Source organism: Silene latifolia, chromosome 3 (assembly GCF_048544455.1).
Source record: "Silene latifolia isolate original U9 population chromosome 3, ASM4854445v1, whole genome shotgun sequence".
NCBI lineage: Eukaryota > Viridiplantae > Streptophyta > Magnoliopsida > Caryophyllales > Caryophyllaceae > Silene > Silene latifolia.
Window position 1 is genome coordinate 8,480,518 of NC_133528.1, and position 24,391 is coordinate 8,504,908.

The 24,391-nt window shown below is 42.1% G+C and overlaps 1 pseudogene; it reads right to left on the bottom strand.

Annotated features, from left to right (window-relative positions):
* Window positions 1–19,012: 19,012 nt before the first annotated feature.
* Window positions 19,013–20,581, bottom strand: LOC141647063 (cytochrome P450 72A397-like; annotated as a pseudogene).
* Between the last annotated feature and the right edge of the window lie 3,810 nt (window positions 20,582–24,391).

Sequence of the window (24,391 nt, forward strand, 5' to 3'; positions counted from 1 at the left end):
ATGAACGTTCTTTGCCGCCCAATCGCACCCGCTGGCCATGAGGACCATAATTGGTTTTAAATCGGCTTTGTCTTTTTAAGGGAGAGGCTCGACGGTGGATTTATTCCGCCGTCTTCATCATCTCAAACCGTCACTCCCTGGCCGCGTTGGATGGTATAGCGTACAAACCGAAAGCGGGGTTACGTCTCTCGTTGACAAACTCTCTTCTTGCAAGAATTTGGCGGGGTCGGTGGGTATATGTTAAAGTGCCGAATGACTATCCGCGCCCGTTCCTTCCAAAGATCGGGTTAATTTGCGGTGTGAGACTAGGGCGGAGCATGACAGATGGGTCACTCGGAAGCGTCTTAAAATGGATGCTAGCAGGGTCCATCTGAAGGAGGATGAGAGGCTGGCCATGAGGCTCTTTGAGGTGGACAAGGGTGGGGTGCCGAAAAGATGGATTCCCCGACGAGATCATTCTTCGGGATGAGCCGCTTTGCTATGTCGGCCTCATACCGGCCCTAGCACGGGGTGAGTGGGGTCGGTGTGAGGCCCACCGCCGCTCTTGATGTTTCTTTATTTTCGAATCTCGATTCATTTCTTCTTCTTGACTCTTTGTTTCTTTTGTAGACCACTTTGGACCGGACCTATCTGAGGATCTTCTTCGGAGAATGGGGCTGCACAAAGATAAAACCGTCGCTAACTTGCATCCCAAGGCTTCAGCCAATGACCGCAGGGTGTCGCCGAATGATCTTATGGAACAGCGGCTAAAGGTCTTGAGCAAGGAGGAGGCGCAGGCGAGGGTTGTTAGCGGTGTGGTGCGTCGGACGCGGAAAACAACGCCTTCAGCGGCGACAGTGTCGACACCGGTTCCACCTCCCATCCCCTCCCCTAAGAAGGTGGAGGTTGTTGAAATTCCCGATGAGGGGGACTCTGATGCGGAGGGATCTCCTCTTATCTGTAGGAGGAAGAGAGCAACTTCTACCGCTGGCAAGGAAGTGCCTCCTCCGGCCAAGAAACCCAAACATGGTACCTATCTGGCTTGTGGCCTAAATTTAGCCGAACCATTAGGTGTTTCTGATAAGTCGGTGTTGATACTGATGTTTTAATTGAATTCCTGCAGATCAGCCGCGGTCGGCTATTGCTCACGTTGGGCAGCAGGCGGTGGGGTCCTCTGGACAGGTTGGTGATCAAGGCACCACCGTCAACCCTTCATCCCAGAAGGCTTTCGTCTCCCAGCCGCAGGCTAGTGGCCAAATTGCCACCATCGTCCCTTCATCCCAGAAGGCTTCCGTCTCCGAGCTTATAGAGGAGGGCACGAAGCTTATTAGGGGAGCCGGCGAGGTGGAACGTGGCTACATTTGCTCGTCTCGGGGAGCAAGAGAAGGCCGTGGCTCGGGGCTGTTCATGAGCGTAATGCCACTAAGCGGTGGGCTGCCAGCGGCGAAGTTGGGTCTCCTTAATGAACAGAGGCTCGGGGTAGAAGCTGAGAAAACGCTCTTGGCCGAGAGAAAACTTAGGGAGGACGCTGAAAAGGAGGTCCTTGCTGAGAGGGCTAAAGCGAGGCTGCGGCGCTTTGAAGGCTGAATCAGGCGAGGAAATGTGAGCTCGCTCGGGCGCGCCGACCTCTACCTTAAGCGAGAGGAACGAGTCCCGGGACTGTTTAAGGCTCGGGCGGAGGTGGTTCGGGGCAGAGATGCCGTCATCAAGCAGAAGGAGGCGGACATCGAGATCGCAAACCGACATGCTTCCCAAATCGTGCGCCAAGTTCCGGATTTGGCCGAAGATCTTTGCTAGGGAAGTTATCGGGAGCTTTTCCCTCTTGATGGTTCCTTCCGTGGGGCGGGTTCGACGCGTTGCTTGATGACAAGCTCGAGGCTAAGGAGAAAGCCGCGGTGGAGGAGGCCAAGGAGGCGGTGAAGGCAAAGACGGAGAGGGAGGCGGCGGCCGAGAAAGCGACTCTTCGAGAGGGCTCGGGTGGCTAAGGAAGAAGCCGAAAGGATGAGGGCGGTGAGGCCGCCGAAGCCGAGGCCGAGGCGCTAGAATAGTCTCTTTGGGTTGCCCGCCGTAGAAGAAGATGCGGCTTGATGAGAACAAGTTTACAGCAGATCTGTTTCAGCTCCTCACATGTTACCATGTGTTGCTTGGTGAGAACAAGTTTCTGACAGATCTGCTTACCGGTTTGTCCGGGGCCGATTACTCACCCCTTCCTCCCGTTATCTCTTTGTACGTGAACATAATAGTAGTTTTTGTCTTCTTTTTGTACAACCTCGGTAGGTTGTGTTTCGGCTTATCCCTATGGGGGCGGCCGTCGTCCGTATTCTTCTCACTTGTAATTTGTAACTTATCTTCTAATAATGGTTCGTTTCTTTCGCCTTCGGCTTGGCCGAGGTCTTTATCTCATCTTTGTCGAATTGTCTTCCCGTATTCCTAATTGAGCGCCCCTTTTGTTTCCGCCTCGGCTTGGCGTGGCCGTTTTAAGTGCGTATCTCAACCTGTGTTTCAACGCTTCCAAGACACTTCGTCTGTTTTTGCGAGTGTAGTGTGCGATGGCCGTAATCGTCATGGTATCCGCCTTACGAGGGTGATTGCCGCTCTTGTCGGATTGACAAAGTGTGAGCAAGACTGGTTTCTTGACAGAGAATGCCGCTCTTGTCGGTATGACAGTGTGAGCGGCGTCATTTCTTGATAGCGTGTTACGTGGCGTCTACCACTTGGAGTGACTGCGACGGCATCAAACCTCTTGGGGTGGCTGCCGTGGCGTCTACTACTTGGGGTGACTGCGACGGCGCTAGGCTCTTGATGGAGACCGCTCGCTCTTGTCGGTATGACAGTGTGAGCGCGTCTATTTCTCGATAGCGTGTTACGTGGCGTCTACCACTTGGAGTGACTGCGACGGCATCAAACCTCTTGGGGTGACCGCCGTGGCGTCTACTACTTGGGGTGACTGCGACGGCGCTAATTTTTTGACAGACCCGCCGCTCTTGTCGGTATGACAAAGAGTGTGAGCGGCGTCTGTTTCTTGATAGCGTGTTACGTGGCGTCTACCACTTGGAGCGCTCGCGACGGCATCAAACCTCTTGGGGTGACTGCCGTGGCGTCTACTACTTGGGGTGATGCGACGGCGCTAGGCTCTTGATGGAGCGCCGCTCTTGTCGGTATGACAAAGTGTGAGCGCGTCTGTTTCTTGATAGCGTGTTACGTGGCGTCTACCACTTGGAGTGACTGCGACGGCATCAAACCTCTTGGGGTGACTGCCGTGGCGTCTACTACTGGGGTGATGCGACGGCGCTAGGCTCTTGATGGAGCGCCGCTCTTGTCGGTATGACAGTGTGAGCGGCGTCTATTTCTCGATAGCGTGTTACGTGGCGTCTACCACTTGGAGGATGCGACGGCATCAAACCTCTTGGGGTGGCGCGTGGCGTCTACTACTTGGGGTGACTGCGACGGCGCTAGGCTCTTGATGGAGACTGCCGCTCTTGTCGGTATGACAGTGTGAGCCGGCGTCTATTTCTCGATAGATAACTGATGGGAAGAACTTTGCTTTGATGGAAGGCATGGATGGTTTTTCACTAGGTAAAAACATGCGTTGGGGTGTCCTGACCATCTTGGACACCTCCGTAGCTACATAAAATTTTACAAGACTACCAATGCCCTAACGGCCCATCACAGGTACATCCCCCAAATCAGCCACTAGTCGTATCCATGAGGTCGCCCCCCTGCTGTAAGGACGGGCTTTTTCCTTTTTCGGACTTCTTCGCCTCTTTGAGGGATTGCATGTTGCAACCTCGGGCGGCTATCTGGACGTTGACCACCTCATCCTTCTCGTCTTTGGAGACGAGCTTATGCGCTTCCCCCCGGTCCGAGACATACATCAGTGTTAGGGCCCGGATGGACATCACTGCGTCAGCCTCGCTCAGGGTGACTCGGCCTATGAGAACGTTGTAGGCAGACGAGCCGTCGATGACGACGAACTCAGCTAGGATGTTTTTAGCCGCGTTCTTCTCGCCGAACGTCACCGGGAGTTTAATTGATCCCAGCGGCACCAGGCCGGCCCCAGAGAAGCTGTATAGGGGGTTGGTGCAGGGGCTTAAGTCCTTGATCCTCAGGCCGAGGCCGAGAAAGCACTCTCTAAACATGATGTTCGTGTATGCACCTGTGTCAATCAGGCACCTCTTGACCAGGTGGTTGGATATGTCCAAATTGACTACAAGCGGGTCGCTGTGAGGGGCGATGACCCCTTCGTAGTCCTTTCTTCCGATAGTTATATCGGGGATGCTTGCAGAGGGGATCCTTGAGTTGGGCACAAAGTTGATGGCCTGATATAGCTCGTTTAGGTGCCGCTTGTGCCCATGAGCGGACCCTCCGTTTTCGTTGCCCCCGATGACAACATGAATCACGCCTATCCGCTCGAAGACGGACTTCCTATCTGAACTGCCGGCGTCAGTCTTTTGGCCTTTTGCAACGTACTTGCCGAGGCTTCCCTTTCGGATCAGCTCCTCTATGGCATTCTTCAGATGGCGGCAGTCGTTGGTTGAATGGCCGGTGTGGCCGTGGTACTCACAGTATTGGCTCGTGTCACCGTCGCTTTTTGGCTTGGGAGGTCTTTCCCACTTCTGGCCCTCGTTTTGCTCGGGGCGAAGACTTCGGCGGCGATACGACGAGAGGGGTTTTTTCACTATACCGCCTCCGGTGGTACGTTCGAATTCCACCCGGCGCCGCCGAGTCTTGCTTCGGTCGGATCGTCCGACCGTGATCTCGTTATTCTCACGGCGTCTCATCGTCGGACCGCGAGCCTAAGTTGTCGCGGCGTCCTTCGTCCGATCGTCCCGCTCGTGACCCTTCTTTCCCGATTGTTCGGCCGCGGGGATCTTCCTGTGTCTTGTGGTAGTCTTCCACCTTGATGGCTTGGTCGGCCAACTTTTCGGCGGCGTCCGGCCCGTGCCTCCGCTCTTGATGAGCTCGTTTTTAAGGCCCCCTTGGGAGGCCCTTCATCAATGCGAAGGCCGCCGGCTCGGGATTAATTTCTCGAATCTGCTGGACCTTTCCATCGAACCTCTTCACGTAGCACCGGAGAGACTCGCCCGCCCCCTCTGTCGATAGTCGGGAGGTCGGACGTCTCTACGGCCCTTCTCTTATTGCGCAGAGTCTTGGGCTAGGAAGGCGCCCTTGGTCGGCGTAGTAGTACACCGAGCCATCGGAAGCCCTTTATACCGGCTACGAGCCATCCCATGCAAAGTTGTTGGGAAAATTCGGCACTGCACCTCATCGGGGCCGCTCCCATACCGACATGTAAGACTCGAAGGCCTCGGCGTGATCGATCGGATCACCATCCCCTTGTATGACGGGGTGGCGGCTTGAGCTTATTTGGCACGGGACTTCTAGGACGTAGGCGTTAAGGGGTCGCCGACCACGTGCCGAACGACACGCGGCGATCGGCTCCTTGCGTCCCTAACTCGGCTCCTCCCCGTAGCGGGAGGGGCTCCTTCTTCGGCTCGGACTTCTTCTCCAACTCGCCGAGTCGGACTCCTCTCGGCTCCTTCGGGGTGAGCCTCGTTCGTGCGGCGGGGACGCTGTCCTCCCACGAGTGCGGGAAGGACTTAGGTCTACCGCGCCCACTTTGGGCTCCCCCGGCGACTTGGCTGGGTTAGCTTCTCCTAGTGCTCCGTTCAAGTTTCTCGGAGTCACGTTTTGGGTCCCGGTCTCCCGGACAGTTTCATTGCTCTTGTCGGCGTGACGGTGTGAGCGGGCGTGTTACTAATTAGGTCTAGGAGCATTTTCACTGGCTACGTCAACCACATGTCCCATGATGGTGACTGGTTATGGCAGCGGCGTGTCGGGTATTGATGGCATCCCGAACTCCGGTTGGATTACTCCACCGGTGGAGGGCTGTATGACTCCAGAATTGTTGAAAGTATCATCTTGGTAAAATGCAGTTTCGTCGGTTACGACTGCATCTTGTTGTTTAGACATTTTCTTAGCTTTTTGGGTGGGTTTTTTTTTTTTTTTTTTTTTTTTTTTTTTTGTTTGGGAATGAATGTGACTAGCTTCTAGTGTCTCTCCCCACAGACGACGCCAATTGTTCCGGGTGTAATTCCAGAGCAAGTATCGTTACCACCCGTGGCTTGTAGAATAATGTCTTTGGTTGAACCCTTCTCGCTCTTATCGCCTCTCTCGGCCTTTCCTGCAACAATGAACGAACTGAGGGCTTGGCTTTGTGCCAAGCGTACCCACTCCGACGCCCAAGTCAGTGAACTTATAGGTATAAGTTGTATACTAATTGGCTAGGAATGTATTGTAGAGAGATAAGGGAGATATTACCAGATGAATAGTGTATTTTAGGTTATGTTGTGGGATCCTTTCCTCAATGAAGGTTGAGGAGTATTTATAGGCTTTCACCTTTTGGCACGTAGTGGCCAAGTGGCCAAGTGGCTTATCAGGTGGAAAGACCGTTCTACCCTCGGCCGATGGACCTACGGCAGGCCGGCGGAGGGTCTTGGATGTGAGTACGCGGACATGTGTCCCGGCTGGCGAGCTGTCTGGCCGAGACCCTGGCTATCAGGCCGATGGGCAGTCTAAGCCGTTGACTTGCTGTGGATATCCTTGACCTTGCTCAGTGTGTTGACTTGGTCAGCGGTGCAGAATATGCCCCATCACTTATGATGTGGGACAATTCAACTATTTATACGTAGTATATATTTATCACACCAACATTATTTTTCAATGTGAGACGAATAACATATTTAAAAGTACACCATATTTTTTGAACCTAATTCGAAATCCAACCCGATTTAATAATAAGCAAATACTATATTATCTATTAATATTCATATGTTTGTTTTTTATTTTTTTTTATCATAATTAAAATATGTGCAAATGATATGAACCTATACTCTAATGATAGAATTTTTTTTAACACAATTCTAATTATATTATTTAAACGTAGTACATTTACTACACCTATATTATTTTTCAATGTGGGACATATAAAATCTATAGGCAGAAAATATAATGATATAAACTTTTAAGAGCTCTCCAAGACAATACTTAAGAGACTCAAAAGATTTTGGGTGGATACATAAGTTCCAAATATGTCTCCTATTTATAATTATAGGATCACATCACCTTATATTAATCTTTCGATATGGGACAATTCTACTATATATATGTAGTATATTAACCACACCTACTTATATTATTTTTCAATATGGGACAAAAATACTAAAAAGTACACAATTTTACATATTAAGAAGTACACCATCTTTAATATGTGCAAATAATATGAAATCTATATTCTAATGATAACATTTTTTACCACAAAGCTAATTTTATTATTTTCATAATTTTTTTAACGATATTTTTTTGCCAAATAAAATGTAAAAGTTTGATATAAAAATTGGAAATATCACTTGAATATAATTTAGGAAATATACATATTATAATAATTAAAAGATTTTCCACTTTATTTTTTACATCAAAAATTATACTTTCCTAAATTGATTTTTGATGATGTGGACGCTCTCAGATCGCTCGAAAAAACTTTCTTTTATATATATACTAGATTTAATGCCCGTGCGATGCACGGGCCTAGTAGTAATATCGTGTTATTTAAATTTTGTTTAAGGCTGATAGTCGTAGTCAACATATATATATGCTCGGATTCAAAACTACCAGGGCCATCTCAAAAAATGTGGAGGCCCGGTGCAAAAAAAATTATAGGTGTATATTGGATTATCAATATCATCAAAAACCTCTGGGTTTCATGACTGCTCGTTATTACTCCCTCCGATCTAGACAAATGGTAACACTTACCTAAAACGGACGATCCACACCAATGGTAACATACCTTATTTGGCCTAAAAATGACTAAGTTACCCTTATACCCCACTGTCTATTTACATGTTTGTCATCGAATGGGCATTTACCCACTCACTCAATGTTTAATTACACAATACATTACTAGTATAGAGCCCGTGCGAATGCACGGTATTTTAGAATGTCATGTTAAGAGAACTTAACAATTAGAGCTAATAATAATAATAATAATAATAATAATAATAATATATAAATGAACTTTGAATTTTATTTGTAATTATCTACAATTGTTAATGTCCAAAAATACTACTCCCTCCAATTTCATTTATTGTTCCCCTTTCTTTTTGGCATAAGAAATAAGGGAATCAATTTGGACCACACAATACACATGACCCCACATCAAATTGATTTTGAACTACACAAAGTTGTCCAAAAAAGGAAAGAGAGAATAATAAGGAAAATGGATAGAAAGGGAAAGAGGAACAATAAATGAAATTGGAGGGAGTAAGAATTAAAATAAAACGAATTTTACATTTTTTTACTCGGAATAAGTTTATGATTAAAAAAAGAAGATTGTTAGTTTAATTATAAAAACTTATGTTTATTTTTACGCATTTGAAGCATATACTATTTTTGTAATTTTTGTTACAATATACGGTGTAACCGTTTAAACGGAGTAAAAAATTTAAAGAATAAAAAAATGAAAACCACACACTGATTTTAATAATATGAGTAAAATCTGCATATGTTTTAAATAGAAAAATTACGACATTTAAAATACATATATTTGACTAATGAGATAATAATGAATAAAATAAATTTGGCCCAACTATAAAAGTTGCGGTGTTTGATAAGATACTTTGGCACATAAAGACCATATATTAGGTCCAATACATATCTAGATAAAGTTAGGCCCAATTTCTAGTTAAAAGCATTTTAGGCGGGAAAATTTTGATTTTCTTATTCTTTTAGTTTAAGGAGGATTCTTGTGGTCCCATTCAAAGCTTCCAACTTTACCCCTTACTTTTCCACCTTTATTTAGCTTTCAACTTTACCTCTCACTTTTCCAACTTTCTTAAATAACCTCTTTTTCCTTATATTACCATTTGTCTGGATCGGAGGAAGTAATTCATAATCCATAACATTCCTTGTGTGTTTCCAATGTTCTAACATTGTCAAAACATTGTTACTTGTATTTTACGTCCAATTCCAACACGCTATTCTTCCAAGCTAGATTACTTAACCTACCTAGGTGACATTAAATCCTTTATTATTGTGATGTTTTGTTTTAGCATTATATTCGGTGGTGGAGTATGTTTTAAAGTACACTATTAATTAATGGTTTTTCGGATTATACATTTATAATCTATTGATAACTCCGTAATGACTATTGAGTAATGGTAGGAGATTAGTATTTGAAGTGCACTATTTGATGTTTTTCTGTGCTCAACCAGTTTTGTATCCTTATAAAAGTGTGTTCTTTTTGTGAAAAACTCAATACAACGTCCTGGCTTGTTCATACCCTGAATAAAAAAATAGAATAACGAATCTTCTATACTATCTATGTAAGGGTAAGATTTGTAACGGTTAGAATATTAATAAAATATTAACTTTACACTTGACACAAAGTTTGTAAACAATAGATTCCTTCTTAGCAATTTACATACACGTCGTTTAGTCAAACTAAAGGAATAATGACGAAAGAACACAAATCCAAAGACTTCTCTTTTTGCTTATTTTTGGAGCACTATGCCTTAAAACATTTTATAGCATGAATGCCATGATATGCTTTACGCAGAAAATAATGGACTTGTTTGGTTTTGATGCAATGTATGTCAAACAAAATAAATTCCATGAAGGGTAAACCGAACGAACATATTGAAGATTTGTGAATTGCTTGATATTATTAATGAAGAAGATACAAGTATTTATATGTAATTACAAGGCTAATGGAAGCTAACCCTAGAATAACAAGAAAGATACAATGAATAAAATCTAACTACAAAATAGGAACAAACTAACTAAGTTAGGAAGATAATAATATGAAGAATATTTACTAGATAATTACAATGAATAAAATCTATCAAGTAATATTCTTAACAGGCTCCCTCAAGATGGACGGTCGAAGAGATAGGCCAATCTTGGAAGCAAGTAGACGAAACCGAGCTTTAGGAAGGGGCTTCGTAAGTACATCAGCGAGCTGATCATTGCCGGATATGTGGCGAACGCGAATGGTACCGAGCTGGACCTGTTCACGGACAAAATGAAAAGATAGGGCAAGGTGCTTCATACGGGAATAAAAGATAGGGTTAGCGGAGTAGGATGTGGCACCAAGATTATCCGAATAAATGGTAGGGGCAGTGGAGACCTTGATGCCGAGTTCTAACAGTAGGTTGCGAAGCCACAACACCTCGGCTGTCGTGTCGGCTACGACCCTAAACTCAGCTTCGGTGGAGGACCGGGAGAGGGCTCGCTGTTTCTTGGACGACCATGAAACCGGATTACGACCCAGATAGACAATGAACCCGGATGTTGAAACATAGTCGACATTGTCACCGCCAAGGTCCGCATCACAATAAGCATGAAGACACAACGGAGTGGCGCGGTGGAGTTGGATACCGTGATGCAGTGTACCGTTTAGATATCGGAGTAAACGTTTAAGGGCCGTCCAATGGTCGGAGGTGGGATGAGTGATGAACTGAGCTAGGCGGTTGGTAGGATACGCAATGTCAGGCCTTGTTAAAGACAGGTATTGTAAACTACCAACAATGGCTCCATAGTTGGACTCATCCTCGATGGGTTTGTCGGGTTGTTTGCAAAGCAAAGTTTCAGTAGACATCGGGGTAGATACGGGGCGGGAATCGGCCATATTGTATCGGGTTAAAAGGTCGGATAAATATTTGGACTGATTTAGGTGAAGACCGGATAAGGTGGGTGTCACTTCGATACCTAAAAAATAAGAGAGTGGGCTGAGGTCCTTGAGCGAGAACCGAGAGGATATAGTAGTGACAAATCGTTCTATCTCAGGTGGACTCGACACGGTAATAATGATGTCATCGACATAAACTAAGACATAAATATGAACTGACCCATTAGTGTATATAAACAATGACGAGTCCGAGATAGAATTTCGAAAACCATAGGTTAACAGGTAAGTGTTTAACTCAACGTACCAAGCCCGGGGGGCTTGTTTTAAACCATAGATAGCTTTAACTAACTTACAAGCGTGATCGGGTTTGGCGCGGTGATGGTCTCAAGTTAAACCTCGCAAGTGCACGATTTTATCGTTGTACACTCTAGAGGGTCGATCCACAAGGAGTAGGGGTGATTACTAATTGTCTATATTCTTGAGCTTAGCTAAGTCGATAAGAAACAAAGATGGCGGTAACGAACTAACACTAGACTAACAAAATTAAAGACTATAAACTAGACAAGACAAGACCAATCTAAAAGATAAGGGATAGATCAAGTAAAGAGAAGGACTAGAACTCGGTTCGACCATGAATATGGGTAACTCCACATACTAATTGTCTCGGCTAATCAAGAGGGGGAGGTAGGCGAGGGGGAGATGGCTCTAATTCGCCTAAGACCCCCTCTCGGGTTCGAAATAGGACACTAGCTACCCCGACTAACCCCCCTCTCGGGTTCGAAAGCCGGTATCCCTAATTCAAAACCCGACAACCCCATGAACATGCATTTTCCCAAGGAGGTCAAGTAAATGGTCAAGGTCATTAAACCCTCATCGTATTCCGGGTCATCCCACTCCCTCTCTCGAGGGTCGATTTCAAACACTAATTTAGAGGCACCCTCCCGCGGTTCTCCCTTTCGGTCTCAACCTTAGTCGGTGACAAGGGTCGGTTCCCAAATATCCAACTAACGACCTAACCAACTCTCGTTGGTGGGCAAGGGTCAAAAGTCGACAATACCCAAGGACCAAACCTTAAGCATGCAATTCCTCTAAACTACCCTCACCAATTTCCCCCAACTAATTGGCCTTAATGATAATTAATTAGTGAAATTACCCATACCGAGTCAAACCGAGTCCTAGAAGGAGACTACTCACTAATCATGTTCCTAATAGCAAGAGAAACAATAAAGATGGAAACTTTGGTTATAAACATGGTAGAAAGATGAATTTTACTACTAAACATGCAACAATCCAACAATAGTTGTAAAGAAAGATAATTTAATCTACTAACAAGGTTGGTTAAACTAAAAGACACAATCTTTAACCCAATCAACTCAAAGATTAAGTCTTTGAGGACAACTAGTAAAAGATGAACAAAGGAAAGAGAATCAAAGAGAAGATGAACAATGAAAAGATGAACAATGATGAAACCAACAACAACAAACCAACAACAACAACAAATTTAACATAAACAATCAAACAAACTTGAAGGAAGAACAAAATGTAAACAAATGAAAATAGGGAGAGAATTAATACCAACTCAATAGCAAAAGATGAATTTGGATAGAAATAATAAAGAAGGAGAACCTTCAATCTTCTTACAAACCCAAATTCAATTACTAATTAATTGAAGAAATTCTCTAATTAAGGAAAGATTAACAATAAGATTAGCAAAGTTTGAAACTTGAAAGGGGAAATAAATTGGATCTAGGGTTGGGTGTCCAAAAGGGTTTAAGGAGGGGTATTTATAGGCTTGTACAAGATTAAGAAGAAAAGAGGAAGAAAAGAGAGAAAAGCCCAAATCCGCAGCTGCTGCGTTTTGCCGGTGGACCGGCTGCCGGCTCTCCTACCGGCAAAACCGTGCAATCAAATAAAATATCTGGTAACTGTGTTTTGCCGGTGGGCCGGCTGCCGGCCTGCCGGCAAAACACCACCTTCAGGACTTCTTCTTCTTTGTTAGAGTGTGTAATGCCGGTTGACCGGCTGCCGGTGCTCCTACCGACAGCGAGGTCAAGCTTGTTTTTCCTCAAAATCTTCAATTAATTCCTCTTGCTGTGTTCTACCGGTGGGCCGGCTGCCGGCCTGCCGGCAAAACACAGCACTCAGCATTTCTTCAAAATCTTTGGCAATACTTTGGGGTGTGTTCTGCCGGTGGCCAGACCGGCTGCCGGTCTGCCGGCAGAACACAATGTTCACCATTTCTTCACCTCTTCTTCATGTAAAGGCAATGGGGTGCCTTTCTTGCCCCAATTCCTCTATACTTGGATCGTCTCCTACAAAAGGGGACACAAGGTAACAAGTACGGGGATTGGGCACAAAATGCAAGGAAAGACACCCGAAACCGACTCGATACGAGTCGGTATGCATAAAAGAAAGAAGGAAAATAGGAGTAAATTAATCGTATATCACGGGGTCCACAAACCCAGGAGGTTGGGCCATGAAGATCGTATCCGAAAGAGAGCCCTGCAGAAAAGCGTTATTTATATCAATTTGTCGGAGGGGCCAACCTTGATTGACCGCGATAGAGAGAATTAGGCGAATCGTTGTGGGCTTGACTACGGGACTAAACGTTTCGGAGTTGTCAATCCCCGGTCTTTGATGAAACCCTTTAGCCACAAGGCGGGCCTTGTGTTGCTTGAGGGTACCATCCGGATTATATTTGACTCGCGTTTTGATTATCTTCTTTGGGAACTAAGGACCACGTGCCATTCTTAAGTAGTGCATCGTGTTCAGCGATCATGGCAGCCCGCCATTGAGGATCGACGAGCGCTTGTTTAATGGTATTGGGCGTGATGTAAGGGCTAGGGGAGGCTTGGGCTATAGTTGTTTTGGCAGTTTTAACGTACTTGGGGTTTGGCTTGCGGATGTTATGGGATAAACGAGTAGCATGAGGGTGAGGTGGAGGTGGTGGTGGTGGGGGGGGGGGTGGGGGAGGAGATGGGGGGGGAGGCAGCAGCAGGTGTTGTTGGGGAGGGTTGGGTCGTGGGAGGAGGCTGGGGAGGGGGTGAGGGAGGAGCATCAGCGGGTGGGATCGAGGTAGAGGGTGGAGGAGGGGATGGACCAAGGAGAGGGAGGGTGAGCGTACACCATGTTTCAGGGGTCATCGGGGTTGTGGGTGACAGCTTGGAGAAGGGGAACTCGGATTCCACAAAGCGGACATGGCGAGAGACATAGATGCGGCTTGTGGTGGGGTCGAGGCAAAGATAGGCGGACTGGGTGGTAGAGTAACCTAGGAAAACACAAGGAAGGGAACGGGGATCGAGCTTGTGTTGGGTGTAAGGACGGAGCCAAGGGAAGCACAGACAGCCGAAGCAACGGAGTTTGTTGTAATTGGGATATTGTGAGAATAGGCGATGATAAGGAGTGTCGTTTTGGAGAGTAACGGTGGGGAGTCGATTGATTAAATATGCAGCTGTGGTGAATGCGTGAGACCAATATGCGATGGGCATGTGTGCGTGGCTGAGAAGTGAAAGGCCGGTTTCAACTATGTGGCGATGACGACGCTCCGCAAAGCCATTATGTTCGGGCGTATGCGGAGGTGAGGTGAGGTGCATGACACCGTTGTCGAGGAGGGAGGGAGTGAGTTTCTTCAACTCACCCCCATTGTCGGAGTAAAAGGTTTTAATAGGTAAATTGAAGTATTTTTCGACAATAGCTTGAAATTGTGTAAAGACAGTAATATTGTCGGATTTTCGTTTAATTGGGTATAACCAAATGTAGTGAGTAAAGTGGTCAATAAAAATAACATAATAATTGTAGGAATCATGAGATGGAATAGGAGCACACCAAACATCAGAATAAATTAATTCGAGGGGAGCAGTAGATTTTAATGTTGAAACATGAAAGGGGAGCTTGTGGCTCTTATTAATTAAGCACGCTTGACATGAAGAAAAACGGGAAATACGGAATTGAAATTGCGAGTTTAAAATCTTGAGAGCGGCCTCATTCGGATGGCCGAGCATGTGGTGCCAGTGTTGAGTGTCGGAGGAGATGGCGGGGGGGGGTGCGGGTTGACCGGACACCACTCGTAGGTGCCGTTAGTGCGACGGCCTTGAAGGAGAATCGACCCCGTGGAGATTTCCTTAATAACAAAAGAATCGTGTGAGAAAGAAGCAATAACATTATTGTCATAACAAAATTGCGAAACGGAAAATAAATTACGGGAAATGGACGGAACATGTAAAACATTAGTGAAGGATAAAGAAGAGGGGTTAGAAGTGAGTGAAAAGGAACCTATATGAGAGATCGGAAGAGAAGACCCATCCCCAATGACAAGGTCATCGGGACCTTCATAGGGGGAGTGTAGGGCAAGCGTGTTTAGGTCGTTGGTAATGTGGTGGGAAGCACCAGTGTCGACTAGCCAGGGTTTCGATGAAGGGGCGGGTTGGTAGGTGGCGAAGTTGGCTTGTGGGGCTTGGGAACGGGGTGGGCGGTTACGGGTAGGGAAGACAATAGTGGGATGGTCGCGTTTAAGATCAGGGCAATCGGGGCGACATGCCCCACGATGTCACAGTAGTGACAACGACCCTTATAGGGTTTCTTTTGGGAGGTGTTGGTATTGTCGGTGTTGGAGGAGCGGGGTGTATAGGATTGACGTTGGTAGTTATTATTGTTGTTGTTGTTTTGGTTGTAGTTGTTGTTGTTGTGGCGATAGTTGTTGTTGGTGTTGTTGTAGCGAGGGTAGGCGGGGTTGGCAGAGGGGGGGAAGGCAGTGGTGGTGGAGGATTTCTTGTGGGTGAGAGAGAGCTCATGTTGAATGAGCTTCTCATGGAGGTCGTCGAGAGTGATGGGTGAGTCACGGGCGCGTACAACATCAATAATGGATTTGTAAAGGTCGGGGTCAAGGCCGCGGAGGACTTTATCAGTGATGTCCTCGGGGTCAACGGGTTTACCTAGTTGGCGAAGGGAGTCGGAACAGGTTTTAATGGCATGGATGTAGTCGGTGATGGTGTCGGTATGGGTAATAGAGTCTAGGCGAGCCTTAAGTTGAAGGATATGTCCTCTAGACGGATTAGCGTAGGTGCGGGCTAGAATTTGCCATGCTTCGCGAGAAGTTTTGGCATCGGTGATAAGGGAGGCAACACTCGAGGACAACGTACCGATTAAGGCACCGATAAGGAGTTGATCTTGTCGGTACCAAGTGGAGTAGGCTGGGTTGGGTGAGATGGTGGACGTGGTGGCAGGAGGGATGGGTTCGGCGGTTATGGTTTTGGACGGAGGAGTGAGTGTGCCGTCGAGATACGAGAACAGTTCGAGACCGTTAAGAATGGAGCGGATTTGAAATTCCCATTGACGATACGTTTGAGCATCCTTTAGTTGGATGCAATTGGTAAAGTTGAGGAAGGTAAGCGGGTTAGTAGGGTCGTTTTTGTTTGGAATGGTGAGTTCTTTCGACATGATGAAGGTGGCGTGAGGCCGGGAGTAGCGCGGAGGAAGTCGTGGAGTTTAGATCGACTTTCCTGATACCATGAAGATTTGTGAATTGCTTGATATTATTAATGAAGAAGATACAAGTATTTATATGTGATTACAAGGCTAATGGAAGCTAACCCTAGAATAACAAGAAAGATACAATGAATAAAATCTAACTACAAAATAGGAACAAACTAACTAAGTTAGGAAGATAATAATATGAAGAATATTTACTAGATAATTACAATGAATAAAATCTATCAAGTAATATTCTTAACACATATAAGTTAGCTTAGCAAACTTCTTTATTTCGTCTCCGTTACTTTCAATCCATCAAGCTCGCGATTTCGGTGACATGCATTGCCTTTATTCTGCATCCTACAAACACAGTTTGAAAATATGATTAGCAAAGCTCAGAAGAACGTTTATAAACAGTATAAAAACAACCGGGATAATAATTATGACGGTCATATCCGCAAGTTTTAGGAGAATATAAAGAAAACAACAAAATAAGTATTGAAACTTCCCCGTTTACGGTTCCTTTTTTACGGCCGAGTCGATTGTTTCAGTTGATAGAGCAAGATACAGGGGGTGTTTCTTGGCCCCGAGTCGTTCCTTTTCACGCTTTCTTTGCACCAAAAAGAAAAAATCTCCCCGTTTACGGTGAAAGCTACGGAGTACAACAAACGAAACATGCATTACTTATCATAATAACTGGTTATTACCTCCATTACGACATTACGACATTACGTTTAAACTTGGTAGATGTATATTGGATATAGATTGTGCATACTTCATAGTATCTACAAAACAAATCAAATGGTACGCAATTAGAGAACCAGAAATAATAAGGAAAAAAAAACATGCAGGTTTATAATGGTTTTGGTAAACGATGAGGCCATAAGGAATTATATATGCATGTTTAGGTACTTGGGTTTTTCTAGTGTTGTTATTCCTATAAAATTCTAGTTAGTGAATAATTCAATTACCTAATAGACTAATAGATAAGAGGATGATGCTTTAAATTATATCTTAATCTTAATTAAATTAATTAATTATTTTCTGGTAGTTCGTAAAAGTTGGACTCTCTGTAATCACTAGAAAAAAGCTTCCTTTAATAATATAGATAGATATAGAGATAGAGATTCTTCCATATTTCCTTATTTGGATTATGCGGGTTTTCTTCCCTATTTTCTTTTTTGGGTTGATTTGTGTAGTCCAAATTAAATTGCATGTGAGGTAGTATGTTTTGTGTGGTCCAAATTCATTTTCTTATTTCTTGTACAAAAAAGAAAATGAAAAGAATATAGTGAATAGAAGGAAGTAATAGTTTTAGCAGGGTGATCACACTTCTGATTACCTGCGTGCGGTTCCTAAATTATGAAATGGACGAACTTACAACTTACAATCATTTGAAAATTTAAAAAAAAAAATTCAGAAAAATGTTCACTTCCAAATACACTTTAGAGGTGATTATGGGGTGAGCCCATACAGGCTTTGGCCGGGCATGGATGAGAAAAACGGCCCATATGTGTGGGCTGAGCCAAACCGGGCGAAATGAATGGTCCTATTTAGCGAGTCCAAACCCGTCCCTTACGGTTAAATCAAGCTTTTGAACCTAAATGGGCTTTTCAACCATAAAAACGACGACATACAGAAAGACATAAGTAGCCTAATGCATTCAATTAATTTTTTTTAGGTTTTAAAATCGTGTAAAATATGATGAAATATTGAAATGTATATAATTACACAAATTCTCATTTGTGATCGGCATCCGTCACAAGCTTGTGACGGATACGTTTCCTTTCACAAAATACCCATTGGGAAGTGAGTGGGAAGACACGTGGGGTGCCCCACCTTGTCCCTCTCCCTTTTTGTGAGAGGTCACAAGCTTGTGACGGGATTAGCCCGTCACAAGCAAGACTAGCTGATATAATTATACGGAGTACTAGAAAAACATAATAAAAGAGAATCATCGCCACACTAAAATCATTAATCAAGTGCTAGTAAATATGATTCATGTTATGCAAACATCGTTTTAAAATTTCAATAAATACACATTAGTTTTTAAAGAGTTATTTTTAACTTTAACGCTATTTTCACAAACTTTATGAGAAAAAATTATCCATTTATTAATTAAAGCGGGCCGGGTCAAAACTTGGGCCATGCCCTTGGCCCAAACTCAGCCCAAAATTACTTTGAGCTTTTTTGGGGCTAAATAAAAAGCCCAAGCCCTTTTTAAAAACGAGTTGGGCCGGGCCGTACTTTTAGGCTTGGATCATTTGATTAGCACTATTACACTTACACTTGGATAATTGTTGAAAAATTTAGAAATTCGCTTTTTTTACTTATATAAGTACACTTGGATAATTGTTGAAAAATTTAGAAATTCGCTTTTTTTACTTATATAAGTCGAAAACAGGAGTATTTTTTTTTTTTTTACATAACTATAGATCTACAAATTTTTAACTTTAACTTGGGAAAGCAAAAAGAAGATTAGAAGGCGAGATTTACAATAAACCGTGAAACTTTTAAAAGAAAAAAAGATTAGAAAACGAGATTTCTAAGTTCTTAATTGTCGTTTAATTTATAAACCAAAATTCTAAATATAACATGTTATAAATTGTTTTATAAAATTATCATATATAACAATATAACTATGTAATTTTACACAAGTTTAAAACTAAAAATAGAAAAATAGCAATAACAGAGTATATATTTTTTTAGGAAGTCTTATGCAGACAAAGTCAACAAACATTACATATATTGGGAAAACTCAAATGAATGAAGAGGTCACATTATAGATGTTGAGACTTGAGATGCTTTTAATTACTCTCTCCGTCTCGATCATTTATCTACGTTTTGTTAATTGTTTGTAAAGAGTATTGGAATCAAAGGTAAACAACTAACGAGCACAAATGGATAGATAAACAGATGACTAATACATTTTATAATAATACAGGTAAACAAATGTAAAATGTTGAAACGAGCTTGTACATATAAGTTACTCCGTAATACAAAACACACATATTTAGCCAACACATTCGACATATTTCAAAATCGATAATTTTTCTATACATGTATTTGTCCGACTACTCCGAACTACACCGTATCCTGTAATTTCTAGGCCATACTTCAAAGACGGTGAACAATGAGATGAGCTCCATACTGGGGTTGGAGAATCAAAGAAGTGGTAGGAGCATGAGTGTAAGATGGTGAAAGCTCGAAAGAGAACCGCTGCAAAAGCATAGCCAGAGCTATCTTAGCTTCAACCAGGGCAAAATTTTGGCCAATGCATATTCTTGGTCCTCCTATAAAGGGGAAAAAACGACAGGTTCCCCTTGGTCGCTTTCAAAATGCCTTCCGAAAATCTATCTGGTTTGAATTCATTCACATCGTCACCCCAAAGTTTGGGATCGTGATGTACTTGGTATATCGACAGGCTCACCATAGCGCCTTCTGGCACACACAAGTTACCGAGGATTGTATCTTGGTCATTTATTCTTCGAGAAACTGGGAGCACTGGAGGATATAATCTCAACACTTCGTATAGTATCATCGTCACCTATGTAAATCAACAGAACATTTCAGTAATTAGTAACTCAAACTCGATCGTTATGCTAAAATGAGGTGCCAAAGTGTCTGACGACAGCATGGCATAGGGATATAAAAAAGACGGAATTTTGAACCATAAACTCACCGTTTTTAGATGGTTCACGCCATCAACATCTGGTAGGTTCTGTCCAAATGCCGACAAAATTTCTTCTTGAGCTTTCATTTGCCAATCTTGGTGCTTACTCAACAAAATCATCGTCCACACTAGCAACACGGAAGTAGTCTCCTGACCAGCGCAAAGTAGAATAACTTACACTCATCAATCATATCCCTGAAACTCATGGCTTTGAGTCTCCTTGAAATTTGACTCCATTAATATCCCCAACAAGTCATTCTTAGCAGCTTCTCCGCCATCCATCGCTTTCTTCCTCTTGTTGATTATTCCTATTAGTAAACCTTGGATTTCCTCATTGATCTTTTTCATTTGCCTGTTATTCTTTGTTGGCACATATCTAAAACCACACATGAACATCAATTTTAATTATCGTAATTTACAAACTAAAATACGACTATAAATACATAATGCGATGATTCGTTTTGACTTACTTCCATCCAATTAGTAATCGAGCAAGCGGGTTCTTTTTCACCTTTGGAAACTCATTTATCCTAGAGAAAACCTTCCTTATTAGCTCCGGTTGAGTAATGTTTATAACCGGAACAGGGCCCAACCATGTAAAGCAATTTTGACCTACAACCATGTAACACAACCTTCACTTTGCCTACCGATTTTTTTTGGATAATGGGGATTATTAAGCAAACTAATTAGGGATTTAGGGTCCATTTCAAACTATTTGGGACCAATGGGCCCACATCACCACTTTCATTTTATTTTCCAGTTTTTAGATAAATTTTGCGAAGATGAATGTATCACAACAAAAAATGGTGCGTCTGAAAATAAAAATAATCGTTATATGAAGATGGCGCGGTGTAAGCTTTTTGAGAAGAAAATGCATAAAATATGCTAAGGTTGTAAATACAGTAGTATATCTTCTTAACGGTGTCCAACAAAGGCATCGGTCGGTGAGAGATAAAACTCCTTTTAAAGTGTGGACAAATCACAAGCCTAGTGTGAACAAGTATTCCGCTCTTTGTGTTACATACATGTTTGATGTTCCTATGTTCATCCAGTAAATAGGCACAAGTTGCAAGATAAGGTTCAACATGACATCTTTTTGGGTTATAGCTCCCAATCTAAAAGTTATCGTCTTCTTAACCTGAAGACTCCAAAGTCGGTCATTAATAGAGAAAATAAGGATGTTTTTCAATGTGTGTGTCCCCAACAACTTCTCCTAAAACACCACAAACTTTATCTTTGAGAGTTTAAGCAAATTCTTCCAGCAATGAAATTGAATCTTCTCCAGATTCTCTCAAAATGCTACCGGGCCAAAAGGTAAAAGATTTGTACGACAATAATGTCACAATCTAAGAAAATTCATGTTATGTTGCGGTTTATGAACCTAACAACTATCATGAAACCTCTAAACATTAAGAATGGAGACATGCAATGACAAAGGAGCTTAAGATGCCTGATTGAAAAAAATAATAATACTTGGGATCTCACACAAAGACCAAGACATACGGATGGTCAAAGTCAAGTGGGTCTTTAGAACTAGATTCAATCCAAATGGTTCAGATCAAAAATACAAAGCAAAACTTTGTTGTAAAAGGTTATTCTCAAGTCTCAACAGTACCATATTGACTACACTAAGACGTTTGCTCGCTTACAAGACATGATACAACGAACGAACCTTAATTGCTTTGGTTGCTTAACATAAGTGAAACATCTATCAAATATATGTAAAGTTAGATCTCTTCATAAGTGCATATAAGAGGTTGGTATCGAGATTCAGTACTACTCGACTGTGCTTATTAAGTATCAACCAAAATAAAGATAAGAAAACACTAACCATATTTGGCAATAATTATATTATTTTGACTTGATTATTATATTGTTGTGAAGGGAAGGAGAAACGTGTGGCATTATTAGTGATGAACATAAAGGCAATAATTAATCTGGTTTCCAACACCAAACTTCCTCTAATTTTTATATTTTTCTTTTTGATTTATCGCGGTCTTCAAGACATATTTTTGACGGTATTTTCCATCTACTCCGTGTATATTATTTTCTTTTGTCGAACAAAATATAGAAGTTTCAGCAGGGTGATCACACTTCTAATTAACTGCGTGCGGTTCCTAAATTATGAATGGACGGACTTCCAACTTACAATCATTTGAAAATTAAAAGAATAAATTTCAGAAATTGATAACTTCCAGTTACACTTTAGAGGTGATCATGGGCTAGGCCCATACGGACTTGGGCCAGGTTTGAATGAGAAAACGGCCCATATGTGTGGGTTAGGCCAAATCGGGCCAAATGGGTGGTCCTATTTAGCGAGTCCAAACTCGTCCCTTATGGCTAAATCGGGTTTTTGGGCCTAAATGAGCTTTCCAGCCGTAAAATTTACGACATACTGAAAGACTTAAGTAGCCTAATACATTCAATTAATATTTTAAAAACCGTTTTAGGTTTTAAAATCGTATAAAATTTGATGAAAAGTATATAATTATACTAGAAAAGTATAATAAAAGAGAACCATCGTCACACTAGAATCATAAATCATGTACTAGTAAATATGATTCTATGTTATGTAAACACCATTCTAAAATTTCAATAAATATACATGAGTTTTTAAAGAGTTATTTTGAACTTTAACGCTACTTTCACAAACTTTATGAGAAAACGCTATTTTCACAAACTTTATGAGAAAAAAATATCCATTTATTAATTAAAGTGGGCCGGGCCGAAACTTGAATTTTTTTCCAAAATGGGGGTTAATAACAAACAATTTAACGAAATGGGGTAACTTTAAAACTAATTATAAAATGAAAAAAAAATACAGAAGGAGAAGTTGATAAGAATTGAACCCGCAATTTGAATTCCTAGACTTCACACCCCTAACCATAATGCCAAGCATAATGTATTGATTCATTACGGTAATTAAAATACATATTTAATGCTTACTCATTATGGTAATTAAAATACATATTTAATGCTAAGAGTATTTAATACTCTCTCCTATTCACTATATTCTTCCCCTTTCCTTTTTACACAAGAAATAAGAAAGTTAATTTGGACCACACAAAACACACTACCCCACATACAATTTAATTTGGACCACACAAATCAACCCAAAAAAGGAAATAGGGAAGAAACCCCGAATAATCCGAATAAGGAAATAGGGAAGAATATAGTGAATAGGAGGGAGTAGGTGTTTGGGATTTGAATAGTTATTACTTACTAATTATAAAGTTTAAGCACTGAACTTTAACATGTTAATTTGTTTGTTCTAGTGGTTAGCTTCTACAAGATAAGTGTTTATTTTGTTGAAGATTATGGGTTCGATTCCGCTTAACAGTTTTTTTTTTTTTTTTTTTGCACAGACCTAAGTCGCTGTGGGGGAGGGCGATTTGAGCTGAAATCGCTCACTCCCTAAGCGACTTGCCTTGAAGTAGCATACTAAGGTTTGGGTGGAATTTAAGTGACACTTTGGGTAAGGTCGTTGAGCGGGAGAGTGACTTGAATCCGAGCCTAGCTTCGGTGATGACGTGGACTCATTTTGGGTAAATACTTTCAAACTCATTTCGTTAATTTGTTTGTGTTGACCCCATTTTTGAAAAAAAAAAACGCGCTTGGCCCAAAACTCAGCCCTAAATTACTTCAGGCTTTTTTGGGCCGGCGACCCATGGGCTTTTTAGGCCAAAATAAAAGGTTCAAGCCCTTTTAAAAGCGGGGTGGGCCGGGCCGGGCTTTGGACTTGAGCCATTTGATCAGCTCTATTACACTTTCACTTGGACAATTGTTGAAAAATTTAGAAAAACGCTTTTTTATTTATATATATATAAGTCGAAAACCTGAGGTTTTTTTTTTTTTTTTTTTGGGAAAGCAAAAAGAAGATTACAAGACGAGGATTTATAATAAACCGTGAAACTTAAAAAAAAAGATTAGAAAACGAGATTTCTAAGTTCTTAATTGTCATGTAATTTATAACCAAAATTCTAAATATAACATGTTATAAATTTTTCTATAAAATTATCACATAACAATATAACCGTGCAATTTTACATGAGTTTAATACTAGAAATAGAAAAATAGCAATAACAGAGTATTTTTTTAAGGAAGTCTTATGCAATAAAGTCAACAAACATTAGGTCATGTTTGGTAAACAGCGGATTAATTTTAGTATAAGCAGATTGTAAAAGCAGATTATAAATAACAAATTTTATCAGAAGGTTTGACTAGCATATAACAATTAGCATAATTAATTTATTTGAGTGTTTGGTAATTGTCGGATTATGATTAGTAGATTGTTAGTTTTCTTTTAAAATGAAGTAAACTTTCTTATTTTACAATATGCTAACAAATATGCTCGGGTAAGCAGCATATTGTAAAACAGCATATTGACCCCAAATATGTTGTTTCAATATGCTTTTTGCCAAACACTAAAATTATCATATTGACTGGTCAACATGCTAAAACCCTTAAATATGCTAAAAATCGGTCAATATGCCGTTTACCAAACACTCCCGTTAACATCTTATAAATATATATTGGGAAAACTCAAATGAATGAAGAGGTCACATAATAGATGTTGAGACTTGAGA